At 34.3% G+C, this 24,863-nt stretch overlaps 1 protein-coding gene across 11 annotated transcripts in view; it reads left to right on the top strand.

Moving 5' to 3' along the window:
- COL11A1 (collagen type XI alpha 1 chain) overlaps window positions 1–24,863 on the top strand; it is a 218,987-nt gene that overhangs the window by 50,310 nt on the left and 143,814 nt on the right. The gene's annotated exons all lie outside the window — the stretch shown is intronic.

Genomic DNA, 24,863 nt, shown 5'->3' with positions numbered 1-24,863 from the left:
CATTTTTTGTGGAATCTTTTGGGTTTTCCATATAGAGTATCATGTCATCTGAGAAGAGTGAAAATTTGACCTCCTCCTGGCCGATTTGGATGCCTTTTATTTCTTTGTGTTGTCTGATTGCAAAGGCTAAGACTTCCAATACTATGTTGAATAACAGCGGCCAGAGTGGACATTCCTGACTTGTTCCTGACCTTAGGGGGAAAGCTGTCAGTTTTTCCCCATTAAGGATGATATTAGTGTTGGGTCATTCATATATGACTTTCATGATCTCAAGGTATGTTCCTTCATTCCTCTTTTCTTGAGGGTTTTTATCAAGAAAGGATGCTGTATTTTGTCAAATGCTTTCTCTGCATCTATTGAGAGGATCCTATGGTTCTTGTCCTTTCTTTTATTGATGTGATGAATCACGCTAATTGTTTTGTGGATATTGAACCATCCCTGCATCCCAGGTATAAATCCCACTTGGTCGTGGAGAATAAGATTTTTTAATCTATTGTTGGAGCTGGTTGGCTAATATCTTGTTGAGGATTTTTGCTTCCATGTTCATCAGGGAAATTGGTCTATAGTTCTCCTTTTTAGTAGGGTCTCTGTCTAGTTTTGGAATCAAGGTAATGCTGGCTTCATAGAAAGAGTTTGGAAGTTTTCCTTCCATTTCTATTTTTTGGAACACCTTCAAGAGAATAGGTGTTAACTCTTCCTTAAATGTCTTTTGGAATTCCCCTGGAAAGCAATCTCGCCCTGGACTCTTGTTTTTTGGGAGTTTTTTGATTACTAATTCGATTTCCTTACTGGTTATTGGTCTGTTCAAATTTTGTGTTTCTTCCTGTTTTAGTTTTGGTAGTGTATATGTTTCTAGGAATTTGTCCATTTCTTCCAGATTGCACATTTTATTGGCATATAATTACTCATAATAGTCTTTATTATTGTTTGTATTTCTGCTGTGTTGGTTGTGATCTCTCTTCTTTCATTCTTGATTTTACTTATTTGGGTGCTTTCCTTTTTCTTTTTGATCAGACTGCTAATGGTTTATCAATTTTGTTAATTCTTTCAAAGAACCAGCTTCTGGCTTCATTGCTCTATTCTACTGTTTTTTTTTTTTCTTTTTTTTTTTTTTGGTTTTGATGGCATTAATTTCTGCTCTAATCTTTATTATGTCCTGTCTTCTGCTGGGTTTGGATTTTATTTGCTGTTCTTTTTCCAGCTCTTTAAGGCGTAAGGTTAGGTTGTGTATCTGAGCTCTATCTTCCTTTTTTAGGAAGGCCTGGATTGCTATATACTCTCCTCTTATGACTGCCTTTGCTGCATCCCTGAGGTTTTGGGTTGTGGTGTTATCATTTTCATTGACTTCCATGTACCTTTTAAATTCCTCTTTAACTGCTTAGTTAGTCCATTCATTCTTTAGTAGGATGTTCTTCAGTCTCCAATTATTTGTTACCTTTCCAAATTTTTTCTGTGGTTGATTTTAAGTTTCATAGTGTTGTGGTCTGAAAATATGCATGGTATGATCTCGATCTTTTTGTACTTACTGTGGGCTAATTTGTGTCCCAGTATGTGCTCTGTTGTGGAGAGTGTTCCATGTGCACTGGAGAAGAATGTATATTCTGCTGCTTTGGGATGAAATGTTCTGAATATATCTGTTAAGTCCATCTGGTCCAGTGTGTCATTCAAAGCCATTGTTTCTTTGATGATTTTTTGTTTAGGTGATCTGCCCATTTCTGTGAGTGGGGTATTGAAGTCTCCTACTATGATGATATTACTATTGATGGATTTCTTTTTGTTTGTGATTAACTGATTTATATATTTGGGTTTTGCCACATTTGGCGTGTAAATGTTTATAATTGTTAGGTCTTCTTGGTGGATAGACCCCTTGATTATGATATAATGCCCTTCTGCATCTCTCGATACAGTCTTTATTTTAAAGTCTAGATTGTCTGATATAAGTATGGATACTCTGGCTTTCTTTTCTTGACCATTAGCATGATGGATGGTTCTCCATCCCCTTATTTTCAATCTGCAGGTGTCTTTAGGTCTAAAGTGGATCTCTTGTAAACAGTATATAGATGGATTTTATTTTCTTATCCATTCTGTTACCCTATGTCTTTTGATTGGAGTATTGAGTCCATTGATGTTTAGAGTACTGAAAGATACGAATTTATTGCCATTATGATGCTTGTAGAGTTGGAGTTTCTGGTGGTGTTCTCTGGTCCTTTCTAGTCTTTGTTGCTTTTGGTATTTGTATATATATACACACATATATATATACATATATATACACACATATATACATACATATATATACATGTATATGTGTGTACATATATATACATATATACACATATATATACATATATACACACACACACATATATACACACATATATATACATGTATATATGTGTGTATATATATGTTTGTATATATGCATATATATATGTTTGTATATATGTATGTATGTGTGTGTATATATGTATATGTTTGTATATGTGTGTGTATATATATATATATATATGTATATGTATATCCCCCTTAAAATTTTTGCAGGTCTGGTTTAGTGGTCACAAAATCCTTTAATTTTTGCTTGTCTGGGAAACTTTTTATCTCTCCTTTATTTTGCATGACATCCTTGTTGGATAAACAATTCTTGGCGGCACATTTTTCTGATTCAGCACATCGAATACATCCTTCCACTCCTCTGGCCTGCCAAATTTCTGTGGCTAAGTCTGCTGCAAACCTGATCTGTCTTCTCTTGTAGGTTAGGGCCTTTTTTTCCCCTTGTTGCTTTCATGATTCTCTCCTTGCCTGAGTATTTTGTGAATTGGACTATGATATACCTTGTTGATGGTCGGTTTTTGTTCAATCTAATGGGGGTCCTCTGTGCTTCCTGGACTTTGATGTCTGTGTCTTTCCCCAGGTTAAGAATGTTTTCTGCTATGATTTGCTCACATAACCCTTCTACCCCTATTTCTCTCTCTTCCTCTCCTGGGACCCCTGTGATTCTGATGTTGTTCCTTTTTAATGAGTCACTGATTTCTCTCATTCTTAAATCGTGCTCTTTTGCCTTCATCTCCCTCTTGTTTTCTGCTTCATTATTCTCTAAAAGTTTGTCCTCTATATCACTGATTCTCTGTTCTGCCTCATCCATCCTTGCTGCCGCTGCATCCATCCATGATTGCAGCTCAGTTACAGCATTTTTAACTTCATTCTGGCTATTTTTTACTTCTTGTATCTCTGCAGAAAGGGATTCTAATCTATTTTTGACTCCAGCTAGTATTCTTATTATCATGATTCTAAATTCTGGTTCAGACATCTTGCTTGTATCTGTGGTGGTTAAATCCCTGGCTGCCGTTTCTTTGTGCTCTTTCTTTTGGGGTGAATTCCTTCGTTTTGTCATTTTGAAGGGAAAAAAGGAATAAATGAGGTAGAAAAATTAAAATTAAAAAAATTAAATTAAAAAAAACATTGAAATTGAAAAATTAAACACACACACACACACACACACACACCCCTAATAAATGATGCTTGACCTAGGTGTGTTTTGGTCTGGGTTTTAAAAATGGTTTGACAGAGGAAAAAAAGGGGGGAAAAAAAGGAAATCGTTTGAGAATTTGAAAAAATGAATACACTCAAGTATGTTAAAATGAAATGATGGGAGTAAAATAGGATGTGAAAGAATTTACACAAAACAAAGAATATAGTAGAAAAATTAAAGAAAAATATTTTTAGTAAAAATTAAAAATAAAAATGATTTTTTTCTCTTTATTGAAGAAAAAGAAAAGAAACTAAAAAGAAAAAAAAGAAAAAAAGAAATCTGTTGAAAATTGAAAGAGTGAATACACTGTAGTAGAACAAAATAAAATAATGGGAGTAAAATAGAATTTGAAAAAATTTACATCAAAGCAAAACATATAGTAAAATATTAAAGAAAAGTATTTTTAATAGAAATTGAAAGTAAAAATGAAGTTTTTTTCTTTCTGCATTAAAATAAAAGAAACGAGAAAGAGAAAAAAGAACAAAAAAGTTAATCATTTGAAAATTTAAAAAGGTAAATACACTGAAGTAGACTAAATAAAATGATGGAAGTAAGGTAGAATTTTTAAAAAATTTACACAAAAGTAACAATATAGTAAAAAAATCAAATAAAAATATATGTAATAAAAATTGAAAATAAAAATGAATTTTTTCTGTTTCTGTATTTAAGAAAAAGTAGTGCAAAAGAAAAAAGAAAGAAAGAAAATTGAATAGATGGACCTGCCTACCGATTGAAATAGGACTGAAATTACTTCGTTTTCCCCTAGAAATCAGGCTATATAGCACATTATAGTCTATAAACTAAGTAGGCGGTGAGGTTTGTGTTCTTGAAGAGCAAGGTTGGCCCAGTTAGACAGGGCTCAGTGTAATGGCTCCATTCTCCACTAGATGGCGCTGCCATCCTACTGGGGTGGATTGTTGCCATGCTAGTAGTGCGTATGCACATGCGTGGCAGCGATGAAAATGACATCACCCAGGTACCCAGTCACTAGTATCAAACTATGTTCTCCCCGATCAGCAATCGTGCACCCGTGTCTTCAGCTTTCGTCCACTCTCTGCTTCTTCACTGTCTGTGACAAAGCCCCAGGCAGTACCTCTCTCCCTAGTTTTGTCTCAGATGCGGCTGTTTTCCCCGGCCCCTTACTTCTGAAGGACTGCGTCTTTGACCCATTCCGCCCCTCTGTGGGAGGGTCTCACCAAGCAATGGCTGAATGTTGGCTGCACCCAGGAACGCTTGTTGGTCCCTGGTGCTGCCGGTGCCCGAGTCAGTGGCCAGGTGCCAGCCCGCCCCAGAAAAAGTTCGCGAGATAGTGTAGCAGCAGCGTTTCAGGGGCTATGGAAAATCACAACACACATCTGGCACCAGGCCTCACCCTTAAGGATCTTGTTCCAACACCAGAGAATGTGGCTGTTTTCTGGGATCTGCTGGGACCAGGTGGCTTCGACAGTCTCTACCAAATGTCCTTCCAGTAGTGGAACTGCTTTTTCCCCGTGTGGCCCGAGAACCTCCCGGACCCCACTGTGTTCCTGGGGATTGGCCATTCTCACCAGAGCACCTCCAGGTATCGAGCTGTGGAGTTGCAGAGTTTGCATTCCCCTTGTTTACAATCTTAATGGAATTTAAATCCTCTTCTTTCTCCTTTCTCCCTTTGTAGTTTAGTCCCTGCAGCTGTTTCCAATTTTCCACTTTCTCTCCAGCTGCTTTTGGGGAGGAGTGCTTTTCCCGTATTTCCCCGCCCCCCAGTGTCCGTGTTCTCTCCGCCTACAAAAGCAGCTCCATGCCTGCCTCCAGCTTCTCTCCCCAAGTTCACCTCTCCGTGCCACGTAACTGCTGAATTCTGTGGTTCAGGTTGTGCAGATTGTTGTGTTAATCCTCCAATCAGTGTTCTAGGTGTGTAGGATGGTTTAGTGTTGGTCTGGCTGTATTTCATGGATGCGAAACACAAAAAACTTCCATGCTGTTCTGCCATCTTGGTTCCTCCCTCTTCCCATTTTTAAAAATCAGGTTGCTCTTTTTCTTATTGTTAAGTTTTACATTTGCGTGTGTGTGTGTGTGTATGTGCATTTTGTATAATGGTACTTTATCAGATGTGTCTTTTGAAAATACTTTCTGTCATTCTGACTTCTCATTCTCTTGATATTGTCTTTCACAGAGGTGAAGTTTTTAATTTTAATGAAGTCCAGCTTATCAGTTATTTTTCATGAATCCTGCCTTTGATGTTATATCTAAAAAGGGTTCATTGTACCCAAATTCACAAAGAATTTTCTTCTGTATTATCTTCTAGGAGTTTCGGTTTTGCATTTTACATTTATATCATTGATCCATTCTGAGTTAATTTTTATGAAGGGTATGGGGTTTGTGTTTAGATTCACTTTTTACACGTGGGTTGTCTGGTTTTCCTAGAACCATTTGTTGAATAGACTAGCTTTGCCTCATTGTATTGCCTGACTTCTTTGTCAGAGATCAGTTAACTCTACTTATGAGGGTCTCTTTCTTTTCCCTTGACATATTTGGTTATTTTCAACAATACCACACTGTCATCCTAATTATTGTCACCTCATAATAAGTCTTGAAGTAAAGTAATATTAGTTCTCCAACTTTGGTCAATACTCATTCAATATTGAATTCTCTATTTTGGGTCTTTTGTCTCTTGTTATAAACTTTAGAATCAGTTTGACAATATACATGACATAGTCCTGGGATTTTGACTGAGAGTGTTCATTCTGTATATCAATTTGGGAGAACTAACATCTTGACAATTCTGATTTTCTTATCCATGAATATAGAATATCTCTCAGGTATTTAGTTTTTCTTTGATATCTTTCATCAGAGCTTTTCCATTTTTCTCATGTAGATTTTAGACATATTTTGTTAGGTTTAACCTAAATATTTCATTTTTAAGTGTTAATACAATGGTATTACATTTTTAATTTCAAATTCACTAGTTAATTGGTTGTATATAGGAAAGCAATTGACTTCTGTATATTAACCTTATATCCTGTAATCTTGCTCTAATTACTGAATAGTTCCAGGAGTTTGTGTGTTTATTTTGGATTTTCTATGTAGACAATCATGTCATCTGTGAACAAAGATAGTTTTATTGTATCTTTTTTTTTTCCTTTCTTTCCTTTCCTTTATTTGTATCTTTTATTTTCCTTTCTTGTTTTATTGTATTAGCTAGGACTTCCAGTACGGTATTGAAAAGCAGTGGTGAGAGGGGACATCCTTGCCTTGTTACTGATTTTAGTGGGAAAGCTTCAAGTCTTACCAGTAAGTATGATGTTAGTTTTAGGTTTTTCATGGATTTTAAAAAATCAAATTGAATTAGTTTCCCTCTATTTCCAGTTTTCTGGGAGTTTTTTGTCATGAATAGATGTTTGATTTTGCCAAATGCCTTTTCCTCATCTATTGCTATGATCATGTGGTTTTTCTTTTTTGGCCTATTAATGTGATTACAGTAACTTATTTTCAAATGGAGAACCAGCCTTATGTGCCTGGGATAAATTTCATTTGATCATGGTGTATAGTTCTTTTCATATATTGTTGGTTTATAAATTATCGATTTGCTGATATTTTGCTGAGGATTTTTGCATCCGTGTTTATGAGAGACTTTGGTCTGTAGTTTTCTTGTAATGTCTTTGTCTGACTTTGGTTTAGGAAATACTGTCCTCATACACTGAGATAGAAGTATTCCCTCTGTTTCTCTTTTCTGAAAGAGAATGTAGAAGATTGGTATAATTGCTTGCATAAATGCTTTGTAGAATTCACCAGTGAACCATTCTTGGTCGGATGCTTTCTGTTTTGGAAGGCTATTAATTATTGAATAAATTTCTTTAATAGATATAGGCCTATTCAGATGATCTATTTCTTGTTGTATGAGTTTTTGCAGATATGAGTTTTGCAGATTGTGTCTTTCAAGCAATTGGTTCATTCCATCTAGTTCACATTTGTGAGCATAAAGTTGTTCATAATATTCCTGTATTATCCTTTTATATCCATGGGATCTATAGTGATATACCCTCTTTCATTTATAATATTAATAATTGCATCTTTTCTCTTATTTTCTTAGCCTGCCTAGAGACACATTGCTCTTATGTGATGTGTACACACACACACACACACACACACACACACACACACTGCTATTTTCCTTTTTACTGAATTCTGCTCTAATTTTATTATTTCTTTTCTTCTGCCTACTTTGGATATAATTTGCTCTTCTTTTTCTAGTGTCCTAAGGTGGAAGTTTAGATGATTGTTTTTAGATTTCTCTTTTATTTTACTATATGTATTCAATACATATTTACTATATGTATTCAAAATAAATTTCTCTGAGAACTGCTTTCACTGCATCCCACACACTTTGATAAGTCGTGCTTTTATTTTCATTTAGTTCAAAGATATTTTTAAATTTCCTTTGAGATAATCAGCTTTGACTCTCGTGTTATTGAGAAATATGTTGCTTATTCTTCCAGACTTTTGGAACTTTCCAGATAACTTTCTGTTATTGATTTCTTAGTTTAATTTCATTGTGTTCCAAGAACAGATACTGTATGATTCTTTGTTTTAAATTTGTTATTGTTTTGTGATCCAAAATATAGCCTACATTGATGAATGTTCCATGTGAGCTTAAGAAGAATGTGTAATCTATTGTTTTTGGATGAAGTAGTGTATAGATGTCAATTACAGTTGATCCTCGAACAACATAGGTTTGAACTACATGGGTCCAATTATATGCAGATTTTTTTAAATGTATAAAGTATAGTACTGTAAATGGATTTTCTCTTATGATCTTCATGACATTTTTTCTTTAGCTTACTTTTTGTTAAGAATACAGTATATAATGCATGTAACTTACAAAATATGTGTTAATTGACTTTTCATGTTATCATTAAGGCTTCTGGCAACAGTGAGCTATTAATAGCCATGTTTTGGGGGTGTCAAGGGTTATACCTGGAGTTTTGACTGTGTGTGGGGTCAACATCTCTCACCCCCATGTTGTTCAAAGGTCAACTGTGTATCTAGTTGATTGATAGTGCTGTTCAGTTCAGCTATGTCTTTGCTAATTTTCTGTAGCTGGATATGTCCATTTATGGTATAAGTGTGTTAAAATTTCTAACTATAATATTGGATTAACCTATTTCTTGCAATTGTGTCAGGTATTGCCTCACATATTTTGATGTTCTGTTATTAAGTACATACACATTGAGGATTCTCATTTCTTTTTGCCAGTTGACTCCTTTATCATTCTGTAATGTCTCCTTTTATCCCTGATAACTTTCTTTACTCTGAAGTCTACTGTCTGAAATTAATAGACATATTCTTGTTTCCTTTTGACTAGTGATGGCATGGTATTATCTTTATCCATCCCTTTACTTTTGATCTATATGTGTCTTTATATTTAAAGTAGGTTTCTTGTAGACAGCATATAGTTGGGCCTTGTTTTTGATCCCCTCTGACAATCTCTGTTTTTTAATAGGTATATTTGGACTTTTGATATTTAAAATGATTATTGATATACTTGAATTTATATCCACCTTATTTGTTACTGTTTTCTGTTTGTTGACCTTATTTTTTGTTTAGCTTTTGTCTTCTACAATTTGTCTGCCTTTTTTTTTGGTTTAAATTGGATATTTTATATGATTACATTTCACTCCTTCTTTGCATATTAACTATACTTCTTTTTAAACTTATTTTAACTGTTGTCCTTATATTTGCAATATACATTTTCAGTTAATCCAAGTCCACTTTTAAATAAAACTATACTATTTCACAAGTAGTGCAAATAACTTATAATAACAGAATAGTCCTAATTCTTTTCTCCTATACCTTGTATCATTGTTTTCACTTGCTGCATTTTTTCATAATCGTGTATAATTATACATATATATTTGAATACATTTTTGCTGTTATTATTTTAAACTAACTGTTATCAGATAAATTAAGAATAAGAAAAATAAAACTTATTATTTAACTTTTACTTATTTATTCTTCAGTACTCTTCTTTCCATTACCTACATTCAAAACTCTGACCTATATATTTTTTTCTTCTCTCAAAAGAACTTTTAAAATTGCTTGAAATTTAAAAAAATTTAAATTTAAAAAGAACTATTTATTTATTTATTTATTTATTATTTTTTAATGTTTATTTATTTTTGAGACAGCGAGAGACAGAGCGCAAGTCAGGGAGGGGCAGAGAGAGAGGGAGACACAGAATCCGAAACAGGTTCCAGGCTCTGAGCTGTCAGCACAGAACCCGATGCAGGGCTCAAACCCACGAATCGTGAGATCATGACCTGAGTCAACGTCGGATGTTCAACCCACTGAGCCACCCAGGCGCCCCCAAAAAAAGAACTAATTTTTAAAATTGCCAACAGATTCCCTCAGTGTTTGCTTGTCTGAGAAAGTCTTTATTTCTCTTTCACTTTGAAGAATAATTTTGTAGGATATAGATTTCTAGGTTGATGGGTTTTTTATTAACACCAGAAATATTTTACTCTATTCTCTTCTTGCTGTGTGGTTTCTGAAAAGAAGTCAGATGCAGTTGTGATCTTTGCTCCTTTATAGTTCAGGTGTCTTCCTCTGATTCTTTCAAGATTTTTCCTTATCACTGATTTTCTGAAGTTGAATATGATATACTTAGGTGTAGTTTTCCTTTGGCATTTATGCTGCTTTAGGTTCTCTGAGCTCCCTGGATCTTTGGTTTGGTTTCTGACATTAATTTGAGCAAACTCTCAGTCATTATTACTTTTAATTCTTCTCTCTTACTCTCTCTCTAATTTATTCTGGTATTCTCATTACATGTATGTTATATCTTTTGTAGTGGTCCCACAATTCTTGGATATCATGCTCTTTTCCCCCTCAATTTCTTTTCTCTTTGCTTTTCATTTTTGGAAGTTTTCATTTTTGTGTCCTCAATCTCAGAGATTCTTTCCTCAGCCATGTGCAGTGTACTAATAAGCCCATCAAAGAATCTTCTTTATTTTCAATCTCTAGCATTTCTTTGTAATCCATACTTATAAATTCCATTTTTCTACATATGTTATCCATCTGTTCTTGCATATCATCTGTTTTTTTCATTAACATCTTTAAAATACTAGTAGTAGTTTTTTAAAAATTGCTAGTTGGATAATTCCAAAATCTTGCCATATTTGATCGTGTGTGGTTCTGATGTTTGTTCTATTTCTTCAACTTGCCATTTTAACCTTTTAGCATGATTTTTAACTTTAATGTCAAAAAAATGGACATTATGTGCTGGGTAAAAGAAATTTGGTAAAGAAGACTTCGGTGGTGCATTGGCAAGGTGTAGAGAGAGGGTAAACGTTCTGTAGTCCTGTGATTAGGTCTCAGTCTTCTAGTGAATCTGTATCCCAGATTGTGAAGTTTACCACTGCATTTCAGTTCTTTCCCCCCACACTAGGTGGGACAGGATGGCAACATGTAGCTGGAGATGTGTATTTCTCTTCTGCCACATGGAAGGGGGCTGGAGTTGGGTACATCCCTTTCTCCAATTCGGTTTGGCTCTAATAAAACACCAGCAGGTTAGAATCTGGGAAAATAGCTTCTCCTGAAGGTAGTCCTTGTTAAGAAGAAAAGAATGCCATGGTGTATTTAAAACCGGTTCATTTTTCCCTTATGAAAGCATTTTTTCTTCTGGAAGGAGGGAATTTTTCTCCAATATTCACTATGAGGACCTGGTAGAGCTCCTGGTGGTAAAACTCAAGAGAGGAGGCCTCCTTATGACTGAGTGTTAAAAAGTGTTTGAAAAATAAACTTTCTTCTCTTGATTATTTCTGAAATTAGGTGAAAATAGCAGATTGTGCTAACATAGCAGCTACATTGGCTTTGTAAAGGACTTCAGTGTATAGTGTACTATTTTAAAGACTTCCATAACTGAAAGAAAAAATGAAATGTATTCTGGAATGGGATTGTATTACTTACTCTGTCAAAATAGCATAGTGTTAGCAAAACAGAAAAACAACCAAGCTTTGACTTTACCACGGTTGTTTAGTTCTTGTTCTGTGAATCTTTAGTTAACATGTACATTTGGGAATGTGGCTGTGGGTCTTTTTTTTTTAATTTTGGAAAACATTGTCTGGAATCAGTTTTGTGATTAATGTTTTGTGTAATGTAGTAAGACATCAAAATTATTTTCTAAATTTTATGAACTATGTACAATATTAAGAGAAGTAACAAATGTGGATACCAAAGACGAGGTACAAATTTGATAGGGTGGTATTCAAGCACAATCCAAGTAAAACTTGATTGTAACAAACACAGGTTCAATACAGATTAGAGCAAAAAATCCCAAGGCCTACCAAACACCCATGTAAAATTAGGATTCAGCAATAACACTGCTTTAAAGACTCACTCATTCATGGGCATGTTGAATTTCTCTAATATATAGAAAAGCTAAATAGATTTTTCTATTGTTTTTTAATATATAGAAAAAATAAGTATGTTTGATTTCTAAAAGGGGATATTATGGCTCTCATGAAGAAATAGTCTAATATATATGCACAACAGTATCTTATACAAACACATTTTCATTACTTTAACAAATTTAGAAGTCAGATTTTGTTAATTTTTGTTAATTTTTGTTAATAATTAATAATTATTTACAAAGTTGTGATGAAAAATAATATATTCACCTTTTGATTTTTCTGTTTTGGGGAGCTATTTAAGTCTGACTACTGACCACATATACCAGTAGACCAAAGTATAACATTGGGTTCTTTTTTTGAGGGCAATCCTTAGCCAAGTCTGAAAGGAACATCTGTTTTTGGCTGTTTGACATGTAATTATATTCTTCATTGCTGCACTTTGAGTTGGTATGACAAGTGTGGTGGGGGCCAACACACAAAAATGTGCCACATTATTTATGAGCGAGCTTCAGTGATGCTGGTAGGACATTTCTGAAGTTCTCTCCAGACATCACTGTACTTCATTATATAACAACCATGTGGTATACTGTTGCCATTCAGAATGTGGTCAGATCTACACCATTGTAGTGTGGTATGCAGAAAACAGGCTACATTTGGGGACTTTATTGATAGTTTATATAATTTTATAGTTAACAAGATTCATGGTTGAAACTGTTTTAAGAAACTCATTGGAGCATTCATTTGACTTGGATTGAGATTTCAGAGCTCTATAGAAGATCTGTAGTACCAGTCACACAGGATATTGCCTGTCCTCTCAAAGGAACTTTGCCATTATGGTTAGGTTCTTTATGTTTAGTGCATCACTGGATTATCCACCGCCACAAGGGCACAATAAAATGTCACATTGTATTTTGTCCCTTTTATAAATTTTGTCTCTGATTACCCTGGTGAAAGGTGATACTCGTCTTCTTTGTAATTTTTTTCCTTTTAAGATTTATTGTTCATCTGCAACATTTTGTTAACTTCTCAAAGAATAAGCCATTTTGGATTGCATTCTTGTTGCCGTATCTCTGCTACATTGTTTTATAATTACCTACTAATGGTTAGCTTTCTCATTAGACTATAAATTCCTTGAAAGCAGGATTTATAGTCTATTAATTTAGATATTCCAGCAGCAGCACCAAACACAAAGCTTGACACAGAGTTTATAACCCCTGAAGGTTAGTAGATACATGAATGAGTGCTGTGCCTGGTAGTGGTTAAGACTTTATTAGAAGTGTCTGGGAGGAAAAAGGGCAGGGATAGCTATCAGATAGTGTGACTTGGCAGGTGTTTATTAAGTAGTTGACTATCTCCTGTTGAAGCAGAATAAACATCATATGCCAAATATTGTGCTTAAATAATTGATAGACGTAAATAAATAGTTGTAACAAGATATGATTGTGTCCATAATAAAGATAATGTTCAAGTGAGGGAATCACAACTATATCCAAAATGATGAAAAATAAAAAGATATTTAAAGATGAGGGCACAGGTACAAAAGATGAAAAGTCGAAATGAGAACAACAGATATAAGAAATGTCATTAGGTTTGGGGGCATTTGATTTATGACCTGGTTGAATATGTTAGTGCCTGTTTGTGGACTGCCTTTTATACCATGCATAGGGGGGTGGGCTATAAACCATAAGTCATGAGATGTCTCTTTACATTGTGGGGTGCAATTGACAGGACTTGGGGATTTATTGGTTATGTGGAGTAAAGGGACAGAGGAACTCATTACTATAAGATTTCCATAGCAAATAGTTGATGTTTCCTTCTTGCAAACATGAGCTGTTTGGAATTTTAGCTAAGTTTAAAAATCTTTAATTTTCTTTTTTATGGTTTATGCATTATGTGTTTTAAACAAAGCTTTATATTGGCTAAAAAGGCCATAGGATTATCCTGGACAAAATAATCTTATCTCACCAACTTCCTATATCTTTGGAACTTTAGAGTAAACACACAGTTAATGTGAAATTATTATTTGTTCAAAGGAATATAAGAATGTGATAGATTATTAAAATATGTTTTAAGTAAGTTCTTTTTAGAAATGAGATTTTTTTAAGGCATGACCTAGTTAATTTCTATTTACAGTATGACTTAGTCCTTAGAGGAGTGGCAAGTATACAGAAGTACCAACAAAGTATTATCTATTTTTCTAACTATTAGTGTTATCTGTTACTTGGATATTTGCAAGAGCCTTTAATTGATCTCCCTGCTCCTGTCCTGCCCATCCATTAGTCTGTTCTCTAAACCTCAAACAAAGAAGAGCAAACCTATTCCTGTCACATAGCACCTGGTTGAAATAAGGAATAAGTGAATGAGGAATGTCACCTTTTAAAAAGTAACCATCCAGTAGCTTCTCATATCATTTATAGGGCAAGTTAAAGTTCTTTCAGTATTCTTTAGGCTCATATGTGAACCAACCCAATCCCCTGCCCCTTTTCTCTGACCTTATCAAAGGCTCCTCTCCTCCTTGCTTTCTGTGCTTGACAAGGCATCCTTTCCTTGAACACACCAAGTCTTCTGCAGCCTTGAGGCCTGGGCATCCATTAATCTATTCTCCAGATATCTGCATTATGTCTTCAGTTCATCAGGTGTCTCTGTCTCAGTGTCTCTTTATCATTGAAACCTTTTATGATTACACATCTCCCTTATCCTGCTTTATATTCTTTATGGTACTTATCACTTTCTGATGTACTATATATTGTTTATTTTCTATTTTTCTCCTCTGGAATGTAAGCTCCAAAGGGTGTAGAGGCTCTGTGCTATATCCACAGGACCTAGAATAGTGCTTGAAACTTAATACATATATATATATATATTTTTTTAATTATAATGATTATTTATTTTAGAGAGAGACAGAGCATGAGCAGGGGAGGGGCAGAGAGAGATAAGGAGACACGGAATCTGAAGCAGGCTCCAGGCTCTGAGCTGTCAGCACAGACCCCAATGTGGGGCTCGAACATATGAACTGTGAGATCATGACCTGAGCCGAAGTCGGATGCTTAACCGACTAAACCACCCAGGCTCCCCAAAACTTACTATTTTTTAATGAATGAAATAAATCTACTTTCTAGCATCCATTAACTCAAGAGCTATAGATCATCTACAGCAAACAAAAAAAAAATAGGATGCAAGGTCTGTTACCATATTTGTAACCATTTCATAATTTTATTTTGAACTGAATAGAGCCACATTGGTAGTTATCTTTCAGTAAGAAACCTTGTTAGAAAGTATAAGATAAATATGCACCTTGTATGTTAATGTTTTCTACAATTTTAGTCATTTTCTGTGTTACTAGGTGAATAGCTAGTACATCAAAAAGCAGTACATTCGAGTAACATAAGAATACTACCCATTTTCTTAAAACTGATTTCTGAAGCTGATTTTGGGATACCAAGAAATGTAAAGTCTCGTGCGAGTAGCAGTTCTGTCTGTGATTATGTGGTTTCCCTCATTCTTCCCTTTGAATTATAGCTAAGATGCAATCTCTGATGCATTTTTCAATTACACTAAAATTCTAAACATTTTGGCAGCTTTCCTTTTCCACACAAAATAGTTTGGAAAGAATCGTTAACCGTATGGAATGTTCAAAAAAAACTACGATGGAGTTAATGTTTTGGCAGATTCAGAAGTCTGAGTAGACAAGAAGCATAGGTTTCAATTAAACTTCTGATAATGAATGTCAGTTCTTGAGAATTTTATGTTATGTTTAAGATTTAATGTCAGTTTTGTTCCTGGATATACAGTCAAAAGCCTCTACAAAGAAGGATCATACTTTACAATAAAGCTCTACTATCAAACGTGAACAGAAGTTTTAGTGTCCAGGGTGTATCTTATGAAAATGTTGTATAATTTTGTTAAGCTATTGCTTTTACAGTGACATATGCTGGAAACATGCTATTGTAAAAGCTATTGCTTTTACAGTGACACATGCTGCTTAGCTAAATGCATTCTTCTTTTTCTTCTATATGGTTTTTTTTTTTTTCCTGATGGGCTTTACTTACAGAATAATGACTTTAAGGCTCCTGAAACTCAACTTCTTTGGAATTTATTATTGGAACAATTACAAATGGATTCTCCAGCAACATTTCTTAGATTTTATAGTGTCTATAAAGTTGTCTAGAAGTTTGCCATTCAAAGCTGTGTTCTCCTTTATTATTTTTTTTATATATGAAATTTATTGTCAAATTGGTTTCCATACAACACCCAGTGCTCATCCCAAAAGGTGCCCTCCTCAATAAGCTGTGTTCTCCTTTAATTGTCCTCAAATAATATAATAATTAGACCTTGTTTGTGAAGATGTTACATTTTAAAAACTATTTAAGTACATATTAATTTTTAAAGAATCTCTAGGGAATAGAGGAAAGATAATAGTATTCTCGACTTACAGGTATTGAAATCAAGTCTTGTAATGATGAATAAATTAATATCCCAGAGATCCACTTATTGAACAAACATTTAATGTGTACCCACTATGTGCAGGCCTATTCCAACCAAGCATGGTAGAAGCCTTAGAGAACAAAATGGACAGGTTCTTGCTTTCATGAAGTTTATATTCCAGTGACTTTATTTAAACAGTATAGATTGGCTGATTAAGTGGAGGAGCCTAGACTATAAACTGTGCTTTTCGTCTAGATTGTTTGAATCCTTTAACTGAGTACATACATAAAAGGAAGATGCCAGTTACCATTTTAAGGCGTTTCTTTGGTCTTAAAGACCTTAAGGTCTTTATTTGACTTCTCACACTCCTTGTGAGCCCACACCATGTTCCAGAAGAAAACAGAATTTCTATTCAGGTGATTACAGAGGTGTGAACAAGGAGTCCAGGGAACCTGGGGATGAGCATTACTTCCTTAGGGCTAAAGAGGCAAGGAGCAGAAATAGTGGCCCAGAGCTCACTGAAAGCTGGAGCCATGCAGAAGTGCTTTCTGGCAATGGCAGTAGTGGTTAGGGGGCCAGACCACTGTGATAAACCCAGAGAGTGAGAGGAAAATGACTCCAACTCCTTCTCTTCTCACCTTGCAAATTCTTGATAGTAACTTTCATTGTCTGAACTGGATCCAGCGCGAGAGTCTAATGGTGTCGGGTACAAGGGTCAGGTTTTTTGGACACAGAGTAGGAGAGAGAAGTGTGATTAGGATTGGGGGGTGCCAGCAAAGAATACCAAGCATTTCTGTATTTTAAAGAGACACTGGATACTTTATCATTAATTGTGTCATTTATGCCAACCCTTTCTGGATCATTGCTCTAATTTTCCCAGATGGAAGTTGTTCCCACTCTCCCCACCCGCTAGCTGCCATTTTCTTTCTTCCTCATAATTGGAGTATAGTAGGTACTCAAGAAATAAGTTTCTTATATATTACGTTTTGTTCGTTATTAATCTCCTTTACCAGGCTATAAGCTATCCGAGAATGGGATCCGACTCTGATTTCCCACTTTATTCCTCTTCCTTCTACCAGAGAGTCAGCATGTTACTTTGCCTTAATAAATATTTATTGACTGAACACATAGATGGATGATTGGTAAACCACCAAGGAGAAAAGTTCTGAAAGTTATCTGGCTGTTAAATTCCCCTGTCAGTTACGATTAAGAGCTGTAGAAGAAAAGCGATTCTTATCTGGCTGATAATGTATCTGTGCCTATTAACACAAATTATCATATATGCTAATATATAAAAAAGAAAAATAATTTGTCTTGGGAAAATATGTAGCTTGTCCTAAAATTGTAAGGCATACAGTACCTCCTGAAATTAAGAATGTTGTATAGCAGGTTTGCTTTTGCATTCAAGAAAAATACAGTTCTTTCCAAATACTCCCATTTCAATAGGGAATTCTGTCTTTCAACTTTGAAAGCAGACCCCCTATTTTTCACTGTTCAATAGACATGTGTACAGATTGGCTATATTCTGTCATAAGCTAAGAGGTTTTCACATTGACATCGAAAAAATCTTTTTTTTTTTTCAAAACTAAAAAAAAGAGTAAAGGGTGTATTTATTGTTTTATATACTTAAATGCATAATTTTAAAATGCTCTTAGGCTTATATGTCTTATAAAATGGCCAATTTTGCTTTAGTAAAACTTCAGTTCATGCAAGGAAATGTATCATTCATTGTTACACAGCAGAGGAGTGAACCAGTGTAAACATAAGGAAGTATTTTTAAAGCTCTGTTATTTCTGGCACAGTGTCACTGTATATAGAACTAGAATAATGAATGTATAGAGATGCTACAACCAATGATTTCTTTTCATCTAGTGAGAGATATTTTCTTTACTCTTAAAAATAGGCAATAAAAAAGGTGATGTCGAATTGATATGTAAAAAAAATGATTTCCAAATAACTGGCATATTTGCTTAGAGGAGTAAACGAGTATGTTTAACTGTTAAACTCTTTGTGGAATGATGAAGATGATCTTTTTTTTCATATTCAAAAGGTGATAATTACTTTAAAAATAAGCCCCAAATTTACTGTCGAGTCAAAGGCTATGAAAGTAAATGTCAAATTCTGCTGTTAACTTTGTGAGACAGTCAGTGAAAAATCATACCTACATACAAAGGCCATATTTGACCTATGATTTTTTTCTTAAAATTACTTTTTAAATAAGTCTCAGTATGACTTCCATTTTGTTTTAAAATCCTCTTTTTAGACTTTTGAATATTATTTTCAATATTCTTTAAGAAAACAGATCTTTGTAAAAAGTATGAGATAAATTTGTTTTGGGAAAGTAATTAAATTGTGACATACATTTTAAATGTTCATTATTTAATGAAATTTGAAATGAAGAATCCTTTTGTGATTTAAGAATCATCTCAGTATTTTCAGACTTGTTATTTAAAATCTTTATATGTGTTTTCTAAAATCAAGAAAGCACTAACTGTGTTATTTTACTTCTGATTGCATTAGTTTAGACAGATAAAATGCAAAAATGCAAAAGATATGTAATTCTGAGGTAAATATTAGTGTATATATATATATATAAAATTCTGATGAGAATACATTTTTCTGTTCTTTTTTCCCATTGCTGACATGAAGTTGTCATATTTCATTAATATGGAGTTAATGATACAACTAGGAATTGTTTTTTAAAAATACATTTATTTATTTTTAAATTTACATCCAAGTTAGTATAGTGCAATAATGACTTCAGGAGTAGAATCCAGTGATTTATCCCAAGTGTCTTCCTTAATGCCCCTCGCCCATTTAGCCCATTCCCCCACCCACAAACTCTCCAGCAACCCTCAGTTTGTTCTCTATATTTAAATCACTCATATGTAGAATTTAAGATACAAAACAGATGAACATAAGGGAAGGGAAGCAAAAATAATATAAAAACAGGGAGGGAAACAAAATATAAGAGACCATTAAATATAGAGAACAAACTGAGGAATTGTTTTTTTATTAAAACATAATTGACATTTAATATTATACTAGTTTCAGGTATATAACATATTGATTCCATATTTATATACATTGTGAAATGATTGCTACAGTAAACCTAGTTACCATCTGCCACCATACATAGTCTTTTGCAATATTATTTACTATATTCTCTGTGCTGTACATTACATCTCCATGTCTAATTTATTTTATAACTGGAAGATTGTGCCTCTTAATCCCCTTCTCCTATATCGTCAATCACCTTTCACCCTCCACCCCTGGGCAACCATCAATTTGTTCTATCTGTGAATCTGCTTTTGTATTGTGTTCATTTGTTTTGCTTTTTGTATTCCACATGTAAGTAAATCATATGGTATTGTGTTTCTCTGCGTGACTTGTTTCACATAGTCCATTACCCTGTAGGTCTATCCATGTTGTTGCAAATGGCAAGATTTCATTCTTTTTTGTTGTGGCTCAGTAATATTCCATTACATGCACACACACACACACACACACTCACACCATTATCTTCTTTATATGTATTAGTGTTTCTGTTTTCATTGTATGAATACTCAAAAATTATATTACAAGATCGTATGATAGTTCTAGTTTTAATGTTTTAAGGAAACTCGTAGTGTTTTCCATGGTTGCTACACCAGTTTTCATTCCCACCAATAGTGCGTGAGGGTTCTCTTTTCACCGTAGCTTCACTAATGTTTGTTATTTCTTGCTTGGTTTTCTTTTTGGTGTGTGTGTGTGTGTGTGTGTGTGTGTGTGTGTGTGTGTGTGTTTGTGTTTAATGCCTTTTTAGCCATTCTGACTGTTAAGAGGTAATATCTCACTGTGGTTTTGATTTGCAGGTCCTTGATGATTAGTGATGATGAACATCTTTTCATGTATCTGTTGGCCATATGTATTTTTTTTTTGGAAAAATGTCAATACAGGTGCTCTGCCCATTTTTAATCAGATAGTGTGTTTTTTGATATTGAATTGTAGGAGTTCTTTATATATTTTGGATGTTAATCCCTATCAGCTACATCATTTTCAACTATTCAGTAGGTTGCATTTTTATTTTGTTGATGTTTTCCTTCACTGTGGAAAAGATTTGTAGTTTGATGTCCCATTTGTTTGTTTTTTCCTTTTGTTCTCCTTGCCTGATGATACAGACCTCCCAAAATATCGCTAAGACCAGCGTCAGAGAGTTTACTGCTTATGTTTTCTTCCAGTTTTTTGGTTTTAGATCTTACACTGAAGTCTTCAATCCATTTTTGAGTTCATTTTAGTTATTATGTAAGTAGATAGTCCAGTTTCAATCTTTTGTATGTAGCTGTCGAGTTTTCCCAGCACCATTTATGGAAGAGAGTGTTTTTTTTCCCCATTGTGTAATCTTGCCTTCTCCATGGTAGATTAATTAACCATATAAGCGTGGATTTATTTTAGGGCTCTCTCTTCCATTGATCTGTTCCATTTGGGCTCCTTTGTGGTTTCATATAAATTTTAAATTTATTTGTTGTAGTCCTTTAAAAAATGCCATTGGTATTCTGATAGGAATTGCATTAAATTTGTGGATTGATTTTTAAGTTTTTTACTTGCATAATTAAAATGAATTTTGAAATAGTCTTATAAATGGCTATTTAAACTCAGTATGAACTCTAACATAATTTAGTTTGATGATTTTTTTTAAACCTCTGGTAAGTTTATGTAAGAACTTGTTCCCTTCAAATTCTTTATTTATGCTTAGGAGTATACTTTTTTTAAAAAATAATTTCTCAGTTTATATTATCTCCAGTAGACTGAGGGATATTTACGTGTGGTGATACTATTAAGTTTGTGATCATCTATGAGTACACTGAGTTCTAGCTCTTTGCCAAATTAAATCAGCCAATATTACTGCAGCATCTACTTAATACCAGTTCCTGGATATAGCCAGGTATTACCCTAGTTATAAATAAACAAAACTACTTTGCTAAAAGCATTCTTTATTCTATTATAAAGACAACACTTACAAGGTATACATTTAAAAAACAAACTAATATTAACTCAGTCTGTATTAGTTTTCTAGGGCTGCCATAACAAAATACCAGAGACTGTCTGAAACAACAGAAATTTATTGTTTTCATGGTTCTGGATGCTACAAGTCTGAAATCAAAATGTCATTAGGGTTGATTTCTTCTGGGGCCTCTCTCCCTTGGCTTCTAGGTGGCCTTCTTCTCCCTGTGTCTTCATGTAGTCTGTTTTTATTGTGTCTGTGTCCTAAATCCCCTTATAAAGAGACCAGTCACATTACATTAGGAACCACCATAATGACTTCGTTCTACCTTAATGATCTCTTTATAGGTTCTGTCTCCAAATATGGTCATATTGTGAAGTTATTTAAGACTTAAAAAAATATGGAAAAATCTGGGTTGGTTGGGGGTGGGGGGACACAAATGAGCCCATATCACTAAGTCTAGGCAAGTTCATTTTATCCTTCATTAGCAATGAAAAAATGGATATCAATTGCTACAGAAAATCTCCCTGATTCTTATTGATTCCTATAGCTTAGTTTGGCTTCAGTGATATGACCATACAATAGGATACAATTCAAAAGTAAATGAAGGCCATTTTCTTAGACAAAAAATTGAACTTATTCCAGAAACAGTGATTATCATTCAATTTTGTAGACATAAGAGTTTCATCCAAAAATATTTCCTTTTGTTATGTTTTTTTTTTAACTGAGTAAATGCTTTTGCCATCCTGCTATTACTTCCTCCAGAAATTAAAGAATTGCCTTCCATTCCTCTTTAATGCACCTTTCTCCATCTTTCCTGCCATTCTCAACACACCCCATCATCAGCACCCAGTCTCCTAATCTTTTTTTCTAATATGTCAACTCTGTCTCCTTTGTCTGCTCCTGCTTCTGCTTAGTTTAGTTTCTCAAAACTTAACTACGCGTACTCCTAACAGATTCCCATGCTTCCAAAATGGCTGCTTCCAATTCATCCTTTCCTATGGCAGCATTGATCAATGTCCTCCATTGTTCAAAACAATGATACTCCATAACTACCAGAATTCAGTTCACACACAAGGCTTTTCTTAAATTGCTCCCCCTCTTTATCTCTTTCCACTCTCAATGCTCACTACTCATTATCATCAGCTAGGGCTATCCTTCCAACTGTGTGGCACTGAGGGTACTTCTCAGACTTCATCATGCAGTTTTATACCTTCAAAGTTTTGGTTAAGATGCTTTTTCTCTTTAGTGCTATTTCCCTCTGCATATTTTTTATCAAAGTAACTCCTATTTTCTTATAACTTATCATCAAGATTTTTCCAAGAAGCATTTCATAAAACATTCATTCCCATTGAAATACCTGCATGTTTTATCCTTGTGAGGATAAAAGAGACAGGAATGTGCTATGGGAAATTTGGAGGCTAGATGATTTTATAGAACACAATTGCAGCTGTGTGATTTATTTCAGCATTAGGGGAGATGAAAACTTTAATTCTAGAAACTTATGAAATTCAGTGACATACATCATCAATAGATAACTTGGAGTCTATTTTTCATGGTATTACAAAAGTAAATTGTTCTCTTAGAATACAAGTAATATCCAAGTTTTAATATTAAAAGTCTGAGTCTTCCAAGATTACGAGTGGAATTAAAAGCTTCATGCCTTTTTATACATACTAGTTTCTAGACTGACATTCAAGAGACTATTTATATATAAGCTGTATAAAAATGAACTCTTGGAACACCTGGGTGGCTCAGTGGGCTGAGCGTCCAACTTCGGCTCAGGTCAGATCTTGTAGTTCGTGAATTCTGGCCCCACGTCCGGGTCACTACTGTGTGCCTGTCAGCACAGAGCCTGCTTCAGATCCTCTGTCCCCCTCTCTCTGCCCTTCCCCTGCTTGCACTCTCCGCCGAATAATTTTTTTAAGTGAACTCTATTTGAGCCACTATAGTTGAAGATTGATCTAGCCTCTCCATTTGCTGTTTTGGTTATATCTGAATTTCCTCTGCCATTCTTGTGATTTTATTATGTCCCAGGCACATAATCCATTCACAGGTCACACTGAATTGAACGTGACAGCTGATAAGAGCTGGTTTTCCATTGCTCACACTCAGGAATCAGCTTCTGTGCCGTACAATTCAGTGGATACTTAGGCTGGGAACTGACTTCAACCAAGCACAGGTTGGTTTCACATAGGATGAAGAGCTGAATTTCAAAAATCAGACACTTAACATTGACACATTGACATTTGACCTTAAAAACATTAGACCAATTTCATATACCACACTTTTTTCAATAAATCTGATCTCTTGTAAATGGGAAAAAAAGCTAAATGTGTATTAGCTTGTGCACTTCATAGACACAATGTAATTATATTCATTGCATAGAAAATAGAAATTGCTAGGCTTTATAGAGCTACACATACACACGCAATGCCCACACATACATCATAAACAAAATGAAAAAAAAAAAAACAAATATAAATTACTAGAATATGTGCATTATATTTAAGTTTTGAAAAGAAGATATGCTATTACTTATTCATTGGTTTTGATAAAAATGTGGCAGGATCCTTTTGCAAGGCATGTGACATTTAGAGGAACCTCATTTTTATAGATAGGTGCCATTTGGTTTTCTTACATTTGCTTTGCTTTCTACCTTAGTCTCATCCTGTCTGTATGCAAATACTACTCTAGAGACTTGGTTGACACAGCTGTAGATAGTAAGGTAATTGCATCAACTCTAATTTTGGCTTTGTAGATCGTTAGAGGAGGAGGCTTTTTCATACTTTGTATGCTGCAGATGCCAATATTACTTGGTAACTTCACCCTTTCCCAGCTGTGGAAGTTTTTATGAGTATTGAATATAAATATTTACAGTTTATTCAACCTGTCAGGGTGCTTTTGTTTATCTACAGACTGTCTCACAACATGTCCTATGATTAACATAAAACACTGTAAAATGCCTTCTGGGGAAAATTATACTGTAGTTTTTAAGTGATTTTTTCAGTTTCTTTCCAGTACTATATTTTATGGCTAAATATTAAACACCTGAAATAAGAATTTATAGTGGAAATATTGGCAGGATTCCATTTAATGAAGTCAAGTAAGAACTTAGAAAACCAGTATTCTTCTCAAAAATTTACTATTTAAAAAATACCATATGCTTATAAGATAGGGAATTTTTTTTTTCTGTTTCAGCAACAGCTTCACTTAGTTCGTTATATTTCCTATAATTAAGTATGGAATTCTGGAGTTCTGGGAAGGACCTTAGATATGATCTCTACATGTATTCATTTTACAAATGATGAATGAGATTAAGTGACTTGCATAATTCCACCTAGTTAATGGCAAAGTTTGGAGAAAATTCAAGAATTAAGATTTCTAATTAGATGCCAGTACTCACGATGTACTCAATGATGCCTCATTATTATTTTTTTTGACAGTGGCATGACAAATTGTGCATTCAGAATTCTGTTTGTTATTTATTATTATCCATTTATATAATTATAGAATTATTTGTATATAATTCAGTAGTGGC

Source organism: Prionailurus bengalensis, chromosome C1 (genome assembly GCF_016509475.1).
Source record: "Prionailurus bengalensis isolate Pbe53 chromosome C1, Fcat_Pben_1.1_paternal_pri, whole genome shotgun sequence".
In the NCBI taxonomy this organism is placed as follows: Eukaryota; Metazoa; Chordata; class Mammalia; order Carnivora; family Felidae; genus Prionailurus; species Prionailurus bengalensis.
Note: the sequence above shows the minus strand (reverse complement) of the source record. Positions and strands in the feature narration are given on the sequence as shown.